Below are 19,132 nucleotides of genomic sequence, written 5' to 3' on the forward strand. Positions count from 1 at the left end.
TGATGTCAATTCACTAATTTAATAAATAAATAAAAAACAAAAAACAAAATAGAAGGCGGTCCATGATTTATTCCACTGTTTTCATAGTGAACTGAGTCCATCTAAATAAAAAGTTAATTTGGCTCATCAAAATTAGCTGCAAAATAGAAAACAGAAGTATCAATTGACATATTTGTAATTGTAAATAAGTACACAATAAAATTCCCATTTAATAAAACTTTATGATGCAATATTATTTAAAAAATACAAGTAATAACCATTTAACAAAAAAGCAAATGTTGAAATTTCTTTTTTTTTTTACTGTGCATATATTAACACCTCTGCAAATATACCCCCTTATATACACCATAAGGTGTCCATTTCACTGTAAAACCTGCCAAATCTAAGGTTAAAATTAATTATATTTCACTTGGTAATGTAAAAATATTTAAAAAAAAACACTGGAGCCTATATAATATCAAAAATATAAGAGATTTCTTGTAAGCTATAAATGACTAAATGTTTTTATATTTGAAACAATAAAAGAATAAGAAGCATCAGATATTTAAGGCTTGATTTGTGCAAAACTGACTTTAAACATAGAATAAATTGAAACATTTGTTTTGTTTGCACTTTTCAGCTTATCATAATTTATTTCGATGAAGAAGTCAAATGTGACCTTAAAACCGCTGCTCATGTAAAGAAATCCTATTTGTTAAATTAAAGCAAGAAAGCACAGTTAAGATAAAGATGTTCATCCCTGGCAGATTTAGATTTACAATGATATTCATTCAACCAAGGAACTTGTTTCTGACAGGAAGTGAGACAGGCATCTTCCAAAAGATATCGAAACAGTGTAAGGGGGATATTAAATTTGCAAGCAATAATTGATCTGTTTTTATTTACAGTTTATTTGTAAGATATATTATGTAAAAGATTAGATATAAAATCAACAGGAAAATCATTATTTCTTATAATTGCTGACCAGCTTTATGTATGTTTCCCCTGATAATCTGAGGATTTATGTTTGGTGATGAGCTCCAAGTCTTTGAGGTTGTAGGGGCTCCTTGCCATGACCCTGATCTTTAGCTCTCTGCACAGATTCAAGTCAGGGCTGTAACTGACAGGAGTCGAGCTGGACTACTTCAAAATGTCAGTTTTATCCCTAGTCAGAAGAAACGTGTTAGTAAAAAATAAAACAATTACTTTATCAGCTGGCGATGTGAATAATTTTGGGCTTAGATGTGTATAACTATAGTGCACACAAATTAAAATGCTTTAAATGAATTATACTACATGAGTGCATGACCCAACACAAGGAACTCAACAAGATCTTTACAAAACAATATACTAGTTTAATATGTCTAATGATGCAATAAAAGTAGCAAGTTAATAACAGCTAAATGTGCTCAGAGGAGAAGAGTTCTTCTCAGATATATTTTACATAAAGTTGAAAAGCTAAACGCAGCTTTTCTGAAAACTGTTAATCTTGGTAGTATCAAAAATGAAATGTGTCAGTAAAGACCTGTAGATGAAAACAGCAGAACTGCAAAAGTTGTTAGATGGCCGAAGAGAACACACAAATGGGTAAAAAAAAAAAAAAAAAAGTGTTGTTTCTATTAAAAAGAATGAAGAGAATAAATCCAACAGATGAAAACAAGGAAAAGTTCACATTTTGTCAGTGTGATTTGCTGGGATTTTATGGAAGACCAACACACCAGAACATAATTGTGAAGTAGAAGGAAATCGATGTGCAGTTTCCAAGTCTGGTGTGCATTTGTATCCAGTCTCCTTTACTCTGATACTTCCAAATAAATTCTAGTGCAACCAATTGCTTTCAGAAGTTACCTAATTAGTTCAAGCTGGCCTTTATGGAAGAACTGAAAGACAAAAGCAGCTGTTGAAGGAAATCCATAACAAATCCATTTGCAGTTTACCACAATCCGTGTAGGGAACACAGCAAACGTGGAATAAGGTGTTCTGGTCGGGGGGCAATTTTTGGCTTTCATGCAAAACATAATGTATGGTGGAAAACTCACAGTGCACCTTGGTGAACACGTGAGTCCTTATGGAGGTGGTGGCATCATACAAGGATATAAACCAAAAACATATTCAGGTTTTAGAACGGCCCAGTGAAAGTCCAGACTTAAATCCAACCGACGATCTGTGATGAGATTTGAAAATTGATGTTTGCAGATGTTCTCCTCCCAACCTGACTGAGCTTCAACAATTTTACAAACAAGAATGTGCAAACATTTCACTCCCTGTGTGGTGGAGACATAATAATATCTAGCTTTATTTGTTTTTTTCTTCCACTTCACAATTATGCACTTCTTTGTGTTGGTCTGTTACATATAAATCCCAATAAAATATACTGAGGTTTACAACACTGTGAAAAAAAGAGAAAATGCTCAATAATTTTGCAAGCAATTGTATAAATGAACCACAGTGAACAGAGTGGTGTAGACCAACTTCAGTATTACTATCCAGTCCAGATCAATAAAAGCGGTTATTATTCAGAAATTCTGGACAATGACTCAATTTGCCTTTATTAAGCTGGAAGGCGGAGCTTTTCTTGGAGTAAAGAATTTCTGCTGTATTGCTACCAAAACTGAATTAAAATATCTTTCCAGAACGAGGTGCATTTACCAAACTGCACTTCTGTGAACTCAAAGTTTGGGCTTCTGTAAACTCTGATTAGTTCTTAGCAGCAGTGTAAAACATAAAGCACTGATGATGCTTTCAGGTTTTCTCTGTCACATGTAGAGATCTTTAGACCAACTCAGAGTAAAATGAGGAACTTTACTGGAACTTAATATTCTTTGCCTAAGTCTTTAATTGCAGCTTTAATCCAGCTTGGCATACACACATTTGGCATACCTGTGTTGGGCAGTGAGCAGACTATGTCACAAACCTGGACTCCTTTGGGGCTGTGGAGTTGTATTTACCTGCGTACAAACATAAACAAGGTTAAAAAAAAAGAGGCAAAAATAAACTCTGTCCCAGACATCACAGATTTCTTTTAATATTAAACATTCAACTTATTGCATTTCTAAAATCACACTGAAATACATTTTCTCACACACACTGATTCATGTCTGCAAAAGCTACAAGCTGTCAGAAACACCTCTGAGTATGATGTAGCTGAGTCATAACTGCTGCTAACAGTGACATCAGCAATAAAACTGGTGAATGCACGCATCTGTGATGACGTATGGCAAACCAGAACAATTTGGGATTTCTAAAAAGATTTTTTCTTTTTTGCGGAGTTGTTGGACTGTGGTGCAACTTTTATGCCCTTATATTTTTTAAGTAGGGCATCTGTGACAATGGAGTTGTGACAATGGACAAGTTTTCGTCACAATGCTTGATTTAAAGGAAATCCTTTAAAAATAGCATAGGAACGGTAAAGGCTAATATGTGTCACATTTTGTCACCTGTTTTACTTGTTTGAATATTCAACGCCTTCCAAAACTATTGGCACCCGTGCCAAAGAGGTATAAAGTCCCTTATGAAAAGTTTCTCTATGATCGGAGTAACGTAATCTTATACAAAAAAAAATGTAGAAAAATCCAACCTGTAATTTGAGCACATACAGTAATTTTTAATAAATTAGAATATGGATTTCAATTAGGCTTGTTTGTCAGATTAAAAGTACCTTTCTAAGCTACCTTACGCAGGTATTAAACGTACTTTTCATTCAGTCCACATTTCTGCAGTAAAAATGTTTTATTGGTCTGATGTAATATTCAAATTTTTAATGTCTTGTTTTCATTTGCTGTAAGTGACAAATTGTTATAATTAACAGAAATACAGGCTTTAACACATCAGTCTGTGTAAATAGTCTATATATTGAATTTTACTTAGTGAACTGAGTCAGTGAAATAAATCAACTTTCAGTAATATTTGATTGAATATGCCTGTATATTCAGTCACATTTAGAATTCTACTTTTAACACTAAATAATGTGTGAAAACATACTAGTACACCTTCTAATAATATTTTAAATACCGCTGACAGGTTTTCTGTTATGGCTTGCGAGATATAGGACCCCAGAATGCAGACGAGCAGGCAGCGTGATGGTGAGTCCAAAAGGTTTAATAACAAAGACTCACTCTCAACAGGAAGCAGGAACAAAACAACAAACGGGCAGGCGAGACAGGCATGGCATGATCAAAAAACAAGACATGATCTGAGAACTAGACTTGAGCATCATTTGAAAGACATGACATGGTTTGAAAAATGTTTCCGTGGTAATTGACAGAACAGGTGTGTATTTATGGAGAGTGACCAGGTGAAACAAGGAGACAGATTAATAGGTGCAGGTGATCCGCATTAACAGAACAAAACGTGGCTGGAGCAAAACAGAGATTCTTGAACACAAACGAACAGAAACTAGAAAAAACATGAAGCTAAAGTATAACCAGATCCGAAAACCAATCTTGACAAAACATGAACAAGACGACAAAACTAAAGCCTGACCAGGAAAATAAACAGAAACATGATTCAAACTTGAACTGTGAAAAACATAAGGAAAAAACCCGAAACCAAAAACCAAACAACCCCAAATCATAACAGTTTTCTATATCTTTGATCGGTCCTCTATGCACAAACTCTATACCTTTTCTATAATCCCGGGTCCCCTCCTATGCTCTCTTCTCTTCAGCTCACCCCACAGGTTTTCTACAGAATATAGGACTGGGGACTGAGACAGCCAGTGATGGTTCATTTTGTGTCTGGAGCAGGTAGTAAACAGGAGGATCCAGTGGTGAGCGATGAAAACCAGAGAGCCTACATACAGAGGCAGGGAGGAGAAATGACCAATGAACTAAAATATCTAATCAGATCAGATGGAATGTGGAGCAGCTGGTGGCAGGAACATGCAGAACAATTGAAGGGGGAGGCTAATTAACACAAATGAGTGGGACATAGAGAAATCCTGGGAAGTAACATAAAAAGCTAAAGACAAGAATGACCACGAACCTAATCTAATAAGAAAAACATCAACTAAACATTGAAGTGCAGAGAAACAGACAAGAAACTCAAAACACAAACATCTAACACAGGAGGATCATGACACCCAATGACGACCGAAAATCAGTTTTCTGGTAGAGTCCAGAGGATTTCCATTTAAAATCTGTTCTATTTCAAAGAGTCCATGATTTCATGCATGCTCACCTGGCCTCTGGAAGAAAAACAGGCCCATAGCTTCACACATCCTCCATTATTTACTAGTGAGCATGAAGTTCCTTCCCACATAATCATTCTGTTTCATTCTAGACTGCTGAAATATTCAAGCAAACTCAACAGCTCCCATTATAGTCCCAGTAGAGTTTATCAAACTCCATTCTGTGGTACGAATAGTTTACATTTGTGATGGTAGGACATAAAGGCTTTTCCCAGGCAGGAGTCTCAATCAGTTGGCATGTAGATACTGTCCAATCATCAGAATCAGAATCAGAAAAGCTTTATTGCCAAGTACGTTTTTGGACATACAAGGAATTTGTTTTGGCGTAGTCGGTGCAATACAGTACAAATTAAACAGTATAAACATATCTACAATATAATATAATATAATATAAATATATGTGCACAGTTTCAAGTGAGTGAGAGTAAATATAGAGCAGTATTGGGTGCGAGAGCGGTACAACAGTGCAGGTGATCAGTGTGCACCTGCGTGCACAGGGACTTGGTGACCCTAAGATGCCACTCGTTGCTACAGTTATGTAAGAGTGAGCTTTAAAAATTTTCTTTTTTACACTCCTACCATTCTTCTCACTGTGCTTGGTGGCAGGGTAAATGTGGCTCCTCATCCAGCCTTGTTCATCAGTTTGAACTGCTTTAATGTTTTTTAACAACTTCACTCACTGAAGCTGTGGATGAATTTATTTAGGTTGGTATTTTCTTGAAAACATTTACTACACTAAAACCTCCTTGCATGTAGTGGACAACATATTCCCTTTATTTTTCCCATTTTTATTAGCAGGTAAGTATTTTTGACCAGTTGTGTCACATCGTTTTCTTTTCCAGAAGAAGCAGAAAGTCATCGATTACTAATTAGAAGTTTTTCAACAAGCTGATCAAGTTAAAAAAATAAAGTAAATGCTTCAGTAAAACATCTTCTATAGGATTCTTTAGATGTGCCAGTTAACCTAAATGCCAATTAAATACAAACATAGATATACTGTATTTTAAGGTCTTTCATGTTTTTTTAGGGATATATGTATGGAGGACTTTCTGTGGGAAAATTATGGATTTACCTTAGCCAAGGAGGATCATGAGTGGAAAGAGATGCAAACGTTGGAGAGAAGAAGAACTAAACAGCTGTTCAAGAACAGGAGAGATAAGAAAGAATAGAGGTGGGAATGTGAACTTGAAGGCAGGAGCTGTGATTCTCTAGGTTTCATTTAGTTAGGGTTTCCCTCCTTTTCCATCTTGTTTCAGACTTCTGTTAAAGAAGGAGTCAGTGAGAGAGGAGGATAATGGAGAAGAGACGAAGAAATGAGAAAGGAGAGAATCACAGGTGGGACTCCAACTTGTAGAGATATACGAAATATCTGCTGAACTTCGGCTTGCAACAAGCACAATATGTAAAAATAGAATTGAACTCATATTTGGTTTGATTTGATTGTTATGCTTAAGTAAAAAATATTTTCTAGAAGGTGATCTGCATAACTGATGATTTATTGGTAAGTTAGTAACAACGTAGTAGAGTCAGTGGTTTGCTGTGTTCAAAATACCAAGTTTCAGAACAGGACGTGAAAGCGATACAAAATACTTTTTTATTTTAGTCATTCTTTTAACGGTTTTGTCTTTTACTTTTTCTCATTATAGCATCACCACTTTAATCAGCATTTCAGATGATGACAAAGGGATGGAGTTTATTGTTAGCTTTCAAAACCATTCCTAAAGTCTTAAACTTTGCATTTCTGAGATGCTTTGCAAACACCTGGTGCCGTTTATACCAAACTGGCTGGTGTGAAAATCTTTAACTAATATGAAAAAATTACTCAAGTACTGCAAAAAAGATGCAAAGATTATTTTTATTGTGCTCAATATTAAAACTCTGAGTCTAAGGTGATATAGCCCATTAAAAGTAACTTAGCAGTGATGACAATTTTAAATCTCAGAACATTTTCGCCTAAAAACTAACATCTAAAAAAGGTTATCAGATCTAATGTGAAGCCGATCTTGTCGAGAGTTTGACTATATCAATATAACTACAAAAGTTAAAAGACAGTGTTCAGTTTTTTAAAATTAAAGTCTGAAAAGTGTGGTGTCAATCTATATTTCAACAATGACTTTCTTCCTGCCACTCATCCAAGAAGCCCAGACTTGAGGAGGGCAGATAAGCTGTGGATCTCTGCAGCTCCTCCAGAGTTACCATGGACCTCTTCGCTGCTTCTCTGATTAATGCTCCTTGCCTAGCCTGGTCAGTTTAGGTGGACCGCCAGGTCTTGATAGGTCTCCAGTTGTATCACACTCTTTCCATTTCTGTAATGGCCTAAACAGTGTTGAGTGAGATAGACAAAGCTGAGGTCAATATTATAACCTGACCCTGCTGCAAAGCTCTTCACAACTTTCTCCCTGACCTGCCAGCTGTGGTCCTTGGTCTTTGTGATGATATTTGTTCACTAATGTTCTCGAGCAAACCTGTGAGGTCTACACAGAACAGATGGTTTTATACTACGATCATATTACAAACAAGCGGGCAGCTTTTACTAATTTGGTGACTTCTGAAGCAAATTGCTTGCACTGGCGTTAGAGTAAAGACGGTGAAAACCAATGTACAATGCTTAGGAATTTAAAAAAATGCATGCATCTTTTTACTTTCACTTCACAATTGTGCACTACCTGCCCTCTGAATAAGAGAAACATTAATTAGTTTTACTGTATTTTGTTGTGTTTATAAAGTGACGATAAAATTTTGTGTGCTTTGTCTTGGTCTATTGCATAAAATCCCAATAAAATTAATTTATGTTTGTGTTTGTAACGTGACAAAATGTTCAAATGGAATTCACATTTTCACAAGAAACTGAATGTGCTATCTGATATTGAGTGGGGATACATGATCAAATCAATCATAGCATTTCATGTTAATTAGACTTAAAACCAAAAATCTTACTTTTTTAAACTGATTTAAAGGAAGGTGTCATCAACTGTTTCATTTTAAGATGAACCAAAATTATGATTTTATTCAAATGTAATAAACTGTAATAAACAAGGAAAAAATATTTGTTTCTGTCATTGTATAACCGGCAGTAAAGTACTGATTTAAATCTAATGCTACAGGTTATTCTTTGGGTCTTCATGACACGTAATTAAATCTTACCATATATTTAATTAACTGGCATCAGCAGAGTCTGTCAATCATCATAGATAACACAGTTCAATGCATGCTGCATATGAACATGGAGCACATGCAGGGAAAATAAAGAGTCACGGAGTGTGACAAGCTCTATGACAGTCGAGTATGAAGACATTCTGGTGCATGTTCTTCATCACATACATCCCCTCTGCATGTGTGTTTCATTTTGTCTGCAGGGCCGCAGCTCAAGTGTATAAAACGTTGCTCAGCTAAAAATAAATAAAGGGCTCCAGAAGGAAGTGAAAAGCATTGTGCGCTTGGAGTCACGACCAGGAGTGGTGGTGACAATATATACTCATCGCTGCACACACATACACACACACACACAATCACATCTTCTTCTTTCTATTGAAATTCTGAGAAACAAGACTATTATCGGACTTTAAACAACATGACATCATGACTTCCAGATGATGCAAAAAGCCACGGTGAATGGGAAATAAAAAACCAGTGCATAGTAATAATAATAATAAGAAGAATAATACCGTTGCATTTCAGAAACAATCAAATAATGACCTGAAAACATATTTGTAGATTTTATTCCAAATTAGTATAAAAAATACACTCCGGTACACTTTTTTTTTTGTTTTGTATTTTATAAAGGTGATACATAATTTGTGTAGCTCCACGCTGCCAGGCCAGGTTAATACAATATTGGTTATTATTTAATGTACTGTGTAATGTTTTCTATAACACAAGACTTTCCTGAAGAAAACACTGCAGAGCTGCATTACATACTGTACGTATGGGATCCAAGATAAAAATGCACATTAAAGTTCACCAACTTTATAGTTGCCTTTCATCACCAGCTGTGCAAACATTGAGAATTTATTTAAAATTAATTAAATTCCTTCTGTTGTGAGACTTTTATTGCATATCTTAAAAGTTACATAGTTTGGAAATGTTTGGGAAGGTTTTGTTTGATGAAGTTGTTCAGCTCAATATAAGAAGAAAACTGTGTTACTTTGTGTGTCTGGCTACAATCTAAAATTGGCCAAGGTTAGGTCAACGTCTGACCCGTGAAAAAATGTCAAGCTCTGTGACTAAAACGCTTCACCAGAGAACTCATCCTCCCTTCAGTTTTCTAAAACTCATTCTTTAATTTAATAGGGGTAAAGCACTTGCATTAGGAGCTCATTTCTTACAAAGGTATTCCTGCTTTCTAGGAACAACCAGTCTGTAACTTTCAACATGCGTTACTAAAACCAGAAACATGATCTCTGCTTTTGCTCCTTTGGAAAATTGATGAAACAATATTTGCTTTTCCACTGAAAACATTTTTGGCTTGTGGCTGAATTGAGATCTTTAGTTTGGCTAACTTCAACTTAACATCTAACTGGTTTAAATGAAAACTCTGCCAGCTTTAGAAGCTCCTCTAACTAAAGTGACGGCCCAATCTGATGGTAGAAAATAAAAGCAAGTCTTTTTAAGGTTTGTGAGGCAAAAACCGTACTCAAAGGTGAGACAGGGGTATATGTTCTTTTTTTTATTTAAAACTAATCTAAGGCTTATTAATAGGAAACACTTTTATACATTTGCAATGTCTCTCTGCTGTATAAGCATATTGTCGGTGGTTCTTAATGATCTTGGTAACTTGCCTTTATGAGTTGGTGATTCCTGAGCTAATAGCACCTTGGTAACAGTTTCCGATTCCAGAGGAGCTGAACTTAATCACTTTCCCCTTTCCTAAATTTTGACCCACTCTACGCAATATCCTGTCATGTCCTGTCTATTCAATGAAACAGCAGCCAAAGTCCACAGAAAAACTCGTAAATATCTTTAGAAAGTCATAAGCGATGTTGACAAAGACTTTTTTAATAAAAAATTCAAAAGGTTGCATCATTTAAAATAAGGTATAGATAATGAAAGACAAAAAAGGTGAGCACCTAAAAGGAATACTCCAATCTTGATGCAATTTGATATAGATGCTGATCAACAATGGGTATGCAATGAATCGGTACTGTATGTCTAAAACACACAGCGGAGGGCATGGCTGGTGGCATCATTAGTGAACATATAATGCTACAAACAGTTGCCAGGGAGTCAGAAGGTCACCAGTAGAGAGCATTACCAGAACATGACAGAATATTATGGGAGGCCAGTTGCTTGTTAGCAATTGTTAAGCAATACTTGCGTCGATGTAACAGTGGCCCAACAGTGGAACGTATCATCTCATATCTTGCCAAGAGTTACAGAACCATAAGACATCATCCCACACAGAACCTCAACAACTGGCATCTCATCAGAATCAGAATCAGAAAAGCTTTATTGCCAAGTACGTTTTTGGACATACAAGGAATTTGTTTTGGCGTAGTTGGTGCAATACAATACAAATTAAACAGTATAAACATATCTACAATATAATATAAATATATGTGCACAGGTTTAAGTGAGTGAGAGTAAATATAGAGCAGTATAAGATGCAAGAGCAATACAACAGTGCAGATGATCAGTGTGCAAGTAAAGCAGGAGTCCAAGCTGAGCGTTAATGTAACGCATAGAGTTACAGGTTACAGGTGTCCTGTCAGCCAAAAAAGGGACAGTGTCAGGGTGGTTTCCGGGCTTTGTTAACCAGGCTGGTGGCAGATGGGAAAAAACTGTTCTTGTGGCGTGAGGTTTTGGTCCGGATGGACCGCAGCCTCCTGCCAGAGGGGAGAGTCTCAAAGAGTCTGTGACCGGGGTGGGAGGGATCAGCCAGAATCTTCCCTGCCCGCTTCAGGGTCCTGGAGGTGTACAGTTCCTGGAGCGACAGTAGACTGCAGCCAATCACCTTCTCAGCAGACCGAATGACACGCTGCAGCCTGCCCTTATCCTTGGCTGTAGCAGCGGCGTACCAGATGGTGATGGAGGAGGTGAGGATGGACTCAATGATGGCTGTGTAGAAGTGCACCATCATAGTCTTTGGCAGGTTGAATTTCTTCAGCTGCCGCAGGAAGAACATCCTCTGCTGGGCTTTCTTGATGAGGGAGCTGATGTTTGGCTCCCACTTGAGATCCTGGGAGATGATGGTTCCCAGGAAGTGGAAAGATTCCACAGTGTCAATTGTGGAGTCACAGAGGGTGATGGGGGCAGGTGGTGCTGGGTTCTGCCTGAAGTCCACAACCATCTCCACTGTCTTTAGAGTGTTGAGCTCAAGGTTGTTCTGGCTGCACCAGTCCAACAGATGGTCCACCTCCCATCTGTACGCGGACTCGTCACCATCAGAGATGAGTCCGATCAGGGTGGTGTCGTCCGCAAACTTCAGAAGCTTGACAGACTGGTGACTGGAGGTGCAGCTGTTGGTGTACAGGGAGAAGAGCAGAGGAGAGAGAACACAGCCTTGGGGGGAACCGGTGCTGATGGTCAGGGAGTCAGAGACGTGCTTCCCCAGCCTCACGCGCTGCTTCCTGTCAGACAGGAAGTCAGTGATCCACCTGCAGGTGGAGTCGGGCACACTCAGCTGGGAGAGCTTCTCCTGTAGCAGAACTGGGACGATGGTGTTGAAGGCAGAGCTGAAATCCACAAACAGGATCCTGGCATAGGTTCCTGTGGAGTCCAGGTGCCGGAGGATGAAGTGAAGGGCTAGGTTGACTGCATCATCTACAGACCTGTTGGCTCTGTAGGCAAACTGCAGGGGGTCCAGGAGGGGGTCGGTGATGTCTTTTAGGTGTGAGAGCACAAGGCGCTCAAAGGACTTCATCACCACAGAGGTCAGGGCGACGGGTCTGAAGTCATTAAGCCCTGTGGTCCTTGGCTTCTTGGGAACAGGGACGATGGTGGAGGACTTGAAGCAGGCTGGCACATGACATGTCTCCAGTGAGGTGTTAAAAATGTCTGTGAAGACTGGAGACAGCTGATCAGCGCAGTGCTTCAGGCTGGCTGGTGAGACAGAATCCGGACCAGCAGCTTTCCGGGGGTTCTGTCTCCTGAAGAGTTTGTTGACGTCCCTCTCCTGGATGGAAAGAGCCGTCCTCGGCGTGGGTAGGGGGCTGGTGGGGGGGAACTTCAGGGTGGGGGTTGGTGTTGCCAAGGCCCCTCTTGAGGTTGGGGAGGTGGGGGTGGTGGATTGTGGCTGCAGCTGTTGGGGGGTGTCGTGGGGGATGGTTGCAGGACTGTCCCTTTGTCTTTCAAAGCGGCAGTAGAACTCGTTCAGGTCGTTGGCGAGGCGTCGGTCGTTGATGGAGTGGGGGGCTTTCGGCTTGTAGTTGGTGATCTGCCTGAGCCCTTTCCAGACAGACGCAGAGTCGTTGGCTGAGAACTGGTTTTGGAGCTTCTCAGAGTACAGTCGTTTGGCCTCTTTCACTGCCTTGCCAAACTTGTACTTGGCCTCTCTGTATATGTCTTTGTCCCCACTCCTGAAGGCCTTTTCCTTATCCAGTCTTAACCTTCTGAGTTTAGCTGTGAACCAGGGTTTGTCGTTGTTGTAACTCACCCTGGTGCATGATGGTACACAGCTGTCCTCACAGAAGCTGATGTAGGAAGTCACAGCCTCTGTGTACTCGTCCAGACTGTTGGTAGTAGTCCTGAACACATCCCAGTCTGTACAGCCTAAACACGCCTGGAGATTCTCCACAGCCTCACTGCTCCACTTCCTTGTCGTCCTCACAACAGGTTTGCAGAGCTTTAGTTTCTGCCTGTATGCAGGAATCAGGTGGACCATGATGTGGTCGGATTGGCCCAGTGCAGCACGTGGGACGGCGTGATAAGCGTCTCTGATGGTGGTGTAACAGTGATCCAGAATGTTGTCCTCTCTGGTCGGACATTTTATAAACTGTCTATATTTGGGGAGTTCGTGGGTGAGATTACCTTTGTTAAAGTCACCAACGACGATTACTAAGGAGTCCGGGTTGGTCCGCTCCACACTCAGTATCTGGTCGGCGAGCATGCGCTGTGCGACCTGCACGTTAGCTTGCGGCAGGATGTAAACACCGACCAGGATGAACGAAGCGAACTCACAGGGGGAATAGAAAGGCTTACAGTTTATGATGAAGGATTCCAGGTCTGGAGAACAGTGCTGCTGAATCACTGTCACGTCGTTGCACCAACCACTGTTGAGGTAAAAACAGATTCCTCCACCTATCGCTTTGCTGGAGAGTTCCGTGTCTCTGTCCGCTCTGTAGAGCTGGAATCCTGCCAGCTGCAGCGCAGAGTCCGGTATTAATCCACACAGCCACGTCTCCGTGAAGCACAAAACTGCCGATGAATAAAAGTCCCTGTTTTTCCCCAACAACAGTTGTAGTTCCTCCATTTTGTTGGGAACTGAGCGCATGTTAGAGAGAAATATTCCAGGTAACGGTGTTCGTAGTCCACGCTGGCGAAGACGTACCAGCACCCCAGCCCGTTTCCCTCTCTTCTGGCGTTTCACCGCGTGAACAAAGGTGAGCGCACCTTTGACCAGAATGTCCAAAAATTCCAGAGCAGTAGGCAGAAAAGTGGGAAATAACTCCTCTGGTGTAGTAGCCCTGATGTTCATGAGTTCTTCTCTGGTGAGAGAGCTCCGGGTACCATCACAGAAAACCGTTTTAAAGCAAAAAACTAAACAAAACAATGCGCACCAACACGCCGAGGCGACCATCTGCGGCGCCATCTTGGATCAGCATGACAGAGTGTTCAATGTACAATCAAAAGGCTGCCATTAACACCAGTGCATAGTGCCATTGTATCAGGTACAGCAATAAATCACAGGCTTGCATAAAACTGATGACCATCATGGGACTGATTGGCAGCTTCATAGAGAAAAGATTAATCTGGGCTCTTCTGGACTCTGGTAATGTTTCAGCACAGCTACAGTATTCCCAACTGCATTTATTAGTACACCTGAGACAGCTTCCTGTTTTTGTGCACACAGCATGGGTGTCTATGGCTGGCTACTTCTTCAGGTTCTCCTGAGGCCACCTAGATCTGTCCCGAATTGATTATGTGTTGATCTCAGACATAAACCCAAACCCAGGGCTGATCTTCCAAATCTCATGGAAAGTTACAGAAGCTGTGGGCCAAGTTTCTTAGTGTCTAACTTTTTGTAAGTGTAAAAACTAAATGTAGTTTCAGAGTGGAATAATGAACACCTTTATATCCATTATTCTAAACAGAAAGTTGTTTTTATTTTTATTTTAAATGGATAAATCATTCCTTGATGAGGGTAAAGGCAACAAAATGTGTATTTGGACTGAAGAAGAATTTAGACCCCACCCCCTATAGCTAATTTTTCCCACTTTTGACCCCAATAATATTAGTGAGAAGCTTCTTGTGGCCATCTACCAGTTTCTGACATCAGTCAGAAGAAAGTTTGCCATACTCCTAACTTTTAGCTGTGAGATGTTTGAGGGGTTTCTTGCATGTAACACTGTTTAAGTCCTCCTAAAGTATCCCAATGACATCAAGATAGAGGTTTTGACTTGGCCCAGGACTTGCAGTTTTTCATTCTCTGACAGTCTTTTGTGGATTCACTGGTGTCCTTTGGGGTTTGGTCTTGTTCTAAGGTCGGTTTCAACTTAATTTTTGTACAGGTCTCACATTTTCTTCAAGAATTCTCTGGTACATGATAGAATGTATGGTGGACTCTATGATGATGGGCTGGCCAGGTCCTGCTGGGTCAAAGCATCCCCAAACCATGACACTTCCAGAATGTTGTTTCACACTTGGTATGAGGTTATTTTCCTGGAATGCTGCATTTGGTTTAAGGCAAACATATCCTCTGTCTGAGAGTCCAAATTATTCAGGTTTAGACACATCTGTCTACAAGAACATTATTCTTGTAAAGACATTTTAGTAGCCGCCTTTTGCTGTAATCACTGAAATATGAACCTTTGGTCGTCTCTCAATGAACGTCTGGGAAGTTATTTCAAGACTCTTTGGGAAACCATTTCAGGTGACCACCTCATGAAGCTCATGGAGAGAAAGACAAGAAAGCAAAGCAGTAATCAGAGCCAAGGGTGGCTATTTGGAAGAATCTAAATTCTAAAAATGTTTTGAGTTATTTCACTATTTTTGTTTACTACATAACTCCATGTGTGTCCATTCAGTTTTGTTGCCTTTGGTGAGATTCTACAATGTAAATAGTCATGAAAATAAAGAGACCCATTATGTGAGAAAGTGTATCTAAAATGTTTGACCGGTAGTGTAGCTTGGCAGTATGTTTACTGGAAGGTGAATCTACCCTGATGGAGAACATCCTTGAGGAACTATTTTCAAGTTTTGCCACAAAGGTGGGAACTATTATCTTCATTTCAATGTTTTTTAATGTTTCAATGTTCATCTCTGTTGACTTGTATTTAGCTCAATCCATCTTCCCATTAACTGATAGTTTTGTGTCATACTATGCATTTTATGTGAGGGCTAAAAACTTTAATTTTGGCCCCATCAGAGCACCTCCTTTGCCACATAACCCGCAAACTGTAATCAGGGCTTGTTTGGCTTTCTGTCAACAAAGACTTTCTTCTTATCACTCATGAAAAATGCTAGATTTGTAGAGTACATGACTAATATTTGTTACTCTGTGCATCTCCTCCAGAACTATCTCTTGGGTGCTTTCCTAATTAATGGTCTCCTTGGCCAGCCTGGCAGTTTAGTTTGACAACCATGTCTTGGCAGCTTTGCAGCAGTGCTCCAATAAATGTTCAAATTGTGGGATATTATTTTTATAACGTAACTCGGCTTTAAACTTCTCCACAACTTTCTACCAAACCTCTCTACTGTGCTCCTTGGTCTTCATGATGATGTTTGTTCTGTAATGTTCTTCAACAAGCCTCAGTGGCCTGAAAACAGAACAGCTGCATTTACACTAAGAATAAATTACACACAGGTCGGCTCTATTTATGATTCAATTGACTGTGGATGGGAGTTAATGCACTGAATTTTGTTTAGGGGACTCAGAGTCAAGGGGACTGAACATAAATGCATGCCACACCTTTCAGATTTTTTGTTGTAAAACGTTTTAAAAAACCTTGTATCTTTATCCTTCCACTTCACAATTATGCAGTACCTACTGTTCAACCCATACAATCCTAACAGAATAGAATGGAGTTTCTGGTTTTATTGATCCTTTTGCAAGGCATTATAATAATGTGCTTTGAAACTGATTGCAGCAATTATTGTAAGCACTGCATTAAAAAGTGTGAAATGTTCCCTTACATAAAAAATGTGACTTTTATTCGTTTGTTTTTACAATCATGCAGATTGAAGATCTTTTATCAGAAGATCTGCACAGACAAGTTTGGACAAGTTTTTTTCTTTGTTTTTTAGCTTTAAATTTGGATACTGTGATATTGTGTAACGTCACTTACATGTGGTGTGTGTCTTTATAAAACATCTCCAGATCACCTGTGGCACGCAGGTTTAATCTGCGTGCCACAGATTAAACCTAGTCAAGATGAAGGCATACCTCAAAAACAATAAAGCAATGCTTCTTTTTCTGTTCTTTCATAAACTAAGGAAATCTCAAAGCTTCAACTAACAAGACCAGGGGAAGATTTGACTGCTCAGCAGAGAGGTTACACCAGTACTGTACAGACTCAACATCAGATGTAAAACCCTATGAAATAAGAAGAATGTAATGCACTATCAAATAAATTTGAGATATCTCAGGAAACTAACTTGGGGCGGATGGAAGTTAGATGTTAAATCCTCACGGTCTCTTGATAGGCTATGGTTTGGGACCTAGGTTTTAAAGACAATTACAGTTCAAAAACTGCTTAATTTCCCAGTCACACTGCTGCTGAAGTCTCAGAGTCCAGTTAATGAGATGCAACATAAAGTGCAACTAACCAATCTAACCCCATATGTTGCTGCACTCCGCTGGTCAGATGGCTGCGACACTTTATCTACACTTACAAAAAAAAAGATAGGTTTTGTTGTTTGGAAATCTATCCAGTTGTGAAAAACATGGACAGTCTTTATGTGGAAACCAAAACAAAACTCCATCCATTATGATTATTAAGGCAAAGCTGTTTTAAAATTACAGTGATAATGCTGTGGGCTGCACATCTGCTAAGCAGCTGACTGTAGACTCAACCTGAACAGACAGCCTAACTAATTAACCAGTTAACCTCATTTCACATTATATATATTTTATTTTATATATATATAAAGAATTGCATAAAAGATATGACAATCTGAAATAGGCACTTTAAAGCTACTAAATTTAGTGGGTTGTTTATTCTATATTTATGCTGAATATGTCCATCAAAATTAAAGCAGAAGTCCATGTCTATAAATAATTTTTTCTTAAAACACACATTTTAGCAGCTATTTTTTTTTTTATTATTATTATTTAGATAAAGTTAAATATGTTTGCTTACATTTTAATGAAAACACTGTGATACCATTCAACTGTAGTTATTCTGACAAAAGACTTATCCAGCCATGGGAATCTCATACTGGCCTATGCCTTTCTCCTGGTATTATTGTGGTACGTCTACATTTTAAGCTGTCAGATGAGTTATCCTCTCAAAAAGATTCCTTATGGATGGTATGACTGGTAGTGGTAAATAATTAGGAACTCAGGAACCTTTAACAGAGAAAAGACGTCTGGTGAATGGAAGCTTGAACATTTTCTTAAACTGAATCATTGGTGTGGATGTTAGCATATCGAGGTTCTTCCTTCCTAGTTGCCAGCAGGCAGCGGGCAAAGCCTTTAACCTCCTCAAGCTTTTTCTTCTGTAGTTTACTCTGGACCTTATTTTGATCATTAGGGAATCTAAGCAGCTCTGATTAGGGAACTACATGTATTTGGGGACTACTTTTAACTTTGATTGAGGCACAAACTATACACACATTTTATTAACTGCATGGTATTCAGGGCGATTTAGATGTTCTGTGGCACATTGATATAGAACTTTGGTAGTGAGAAAATGTGAAATTTTTAAAACATGAATGAAAGAAATTCAAAAGAACGGAAAACAAGGTGCAAAATTTACTGCATAGATGTTAACCACAGGGATTATTAATTGCATTTTTATTTTTGCTTTAATTCACCTGCAGCCCTAAAAAATGACCCCTGAAAATACAATTAGCAAGTAAAACAAGCACCCAATGATAGCTTCATGTCTAAAAGTCGCTGCTAAGCCAAACAGAGCAAATCCTCAGTTGAAACTGATCAGGTGGTACTATCCAGGGAATAATCCTTCTAACGAAGCACCTAACAGAAAAATATAATTTATGACAACAATAATGAATAATTTACTGTATGTGTTGGGTTGTTAGCAGTTGATAAGACCTCCATCTCTTTTTTTGCTCATTGCTCCTTGATCTCAGTTTTAACCATGACGTCATCTTCCTAAATATAGCTTATCACCGGTAACTTGTATCAAAGGGGATATTTAGGAACATGCTGTGATTTATTATATGGACAGAGACACCGATGCTTCAGTGCCTTTAGAATACAACAAACAGAATAAAGGACTTCTTAAAAATATAAATCTATGAAATAAGAACTCACCTCGTATGTGTCTGCATATGTACCTGGTCCAGATGTCTTGAGTAGATGTAATATATTTTTGTAACAAATTAATATTCCCAATCTTTAGCAATTAATCATGACCATCTAAGTTTTAAAAGTAACTCAAGGATTGGGCAAAAGAGCCAATCTGTAACACCAGCATCGTGTGTGAGGGCACGAATGAAGTAATACGCTGGCTATCACTAGTTTAGACACACTGTAATGGTGAAGACTACCGGTCAATAACAGCATTGTGTGTGATGAAAATATTGTTTTCAGAAGAAAAATAGATAAATAACTAGCAAAAACATGTAAATTATCTATGTTTTCTTCGAGTGACAAGGACTGGGAGGGTCTGGTGACTCACTTAA

The 19,132-nt window shown here is 38.9% G+C and overlaps 1 protein-coding gene across 4 annotated transcripts in view; it reads right to left on the reverse strand.

Annotated features, from left to right (window-relative positions):
- The window catches only part of hsd17b12a (hydroxysteroid (17-beta) dehydrogenase 12a), a 66,594-nt gene that overhangs the window by 35,772 nt on the left and 11,690 nt on the right, over window positions 1-19,132 (reverse strand). The window lies entirely within an intron of this gene.

This window comes from Girardinichthys multiradiatus, chromosome 2 (assembly GCF_021462225.1).
Source record: "Girardinichthys multiradiatus isolate DD_20200921_A chromosome 2, DD_fGirMul_XY1, whole genome shotgun sequence".
Lineage (NCBI taxonomy): Eukaryota > Metazoa > Chordata > Actinopteri > Cyprinodontiformes > Goodeidae > Girardinichthys > Girardinichthys multiradiatus.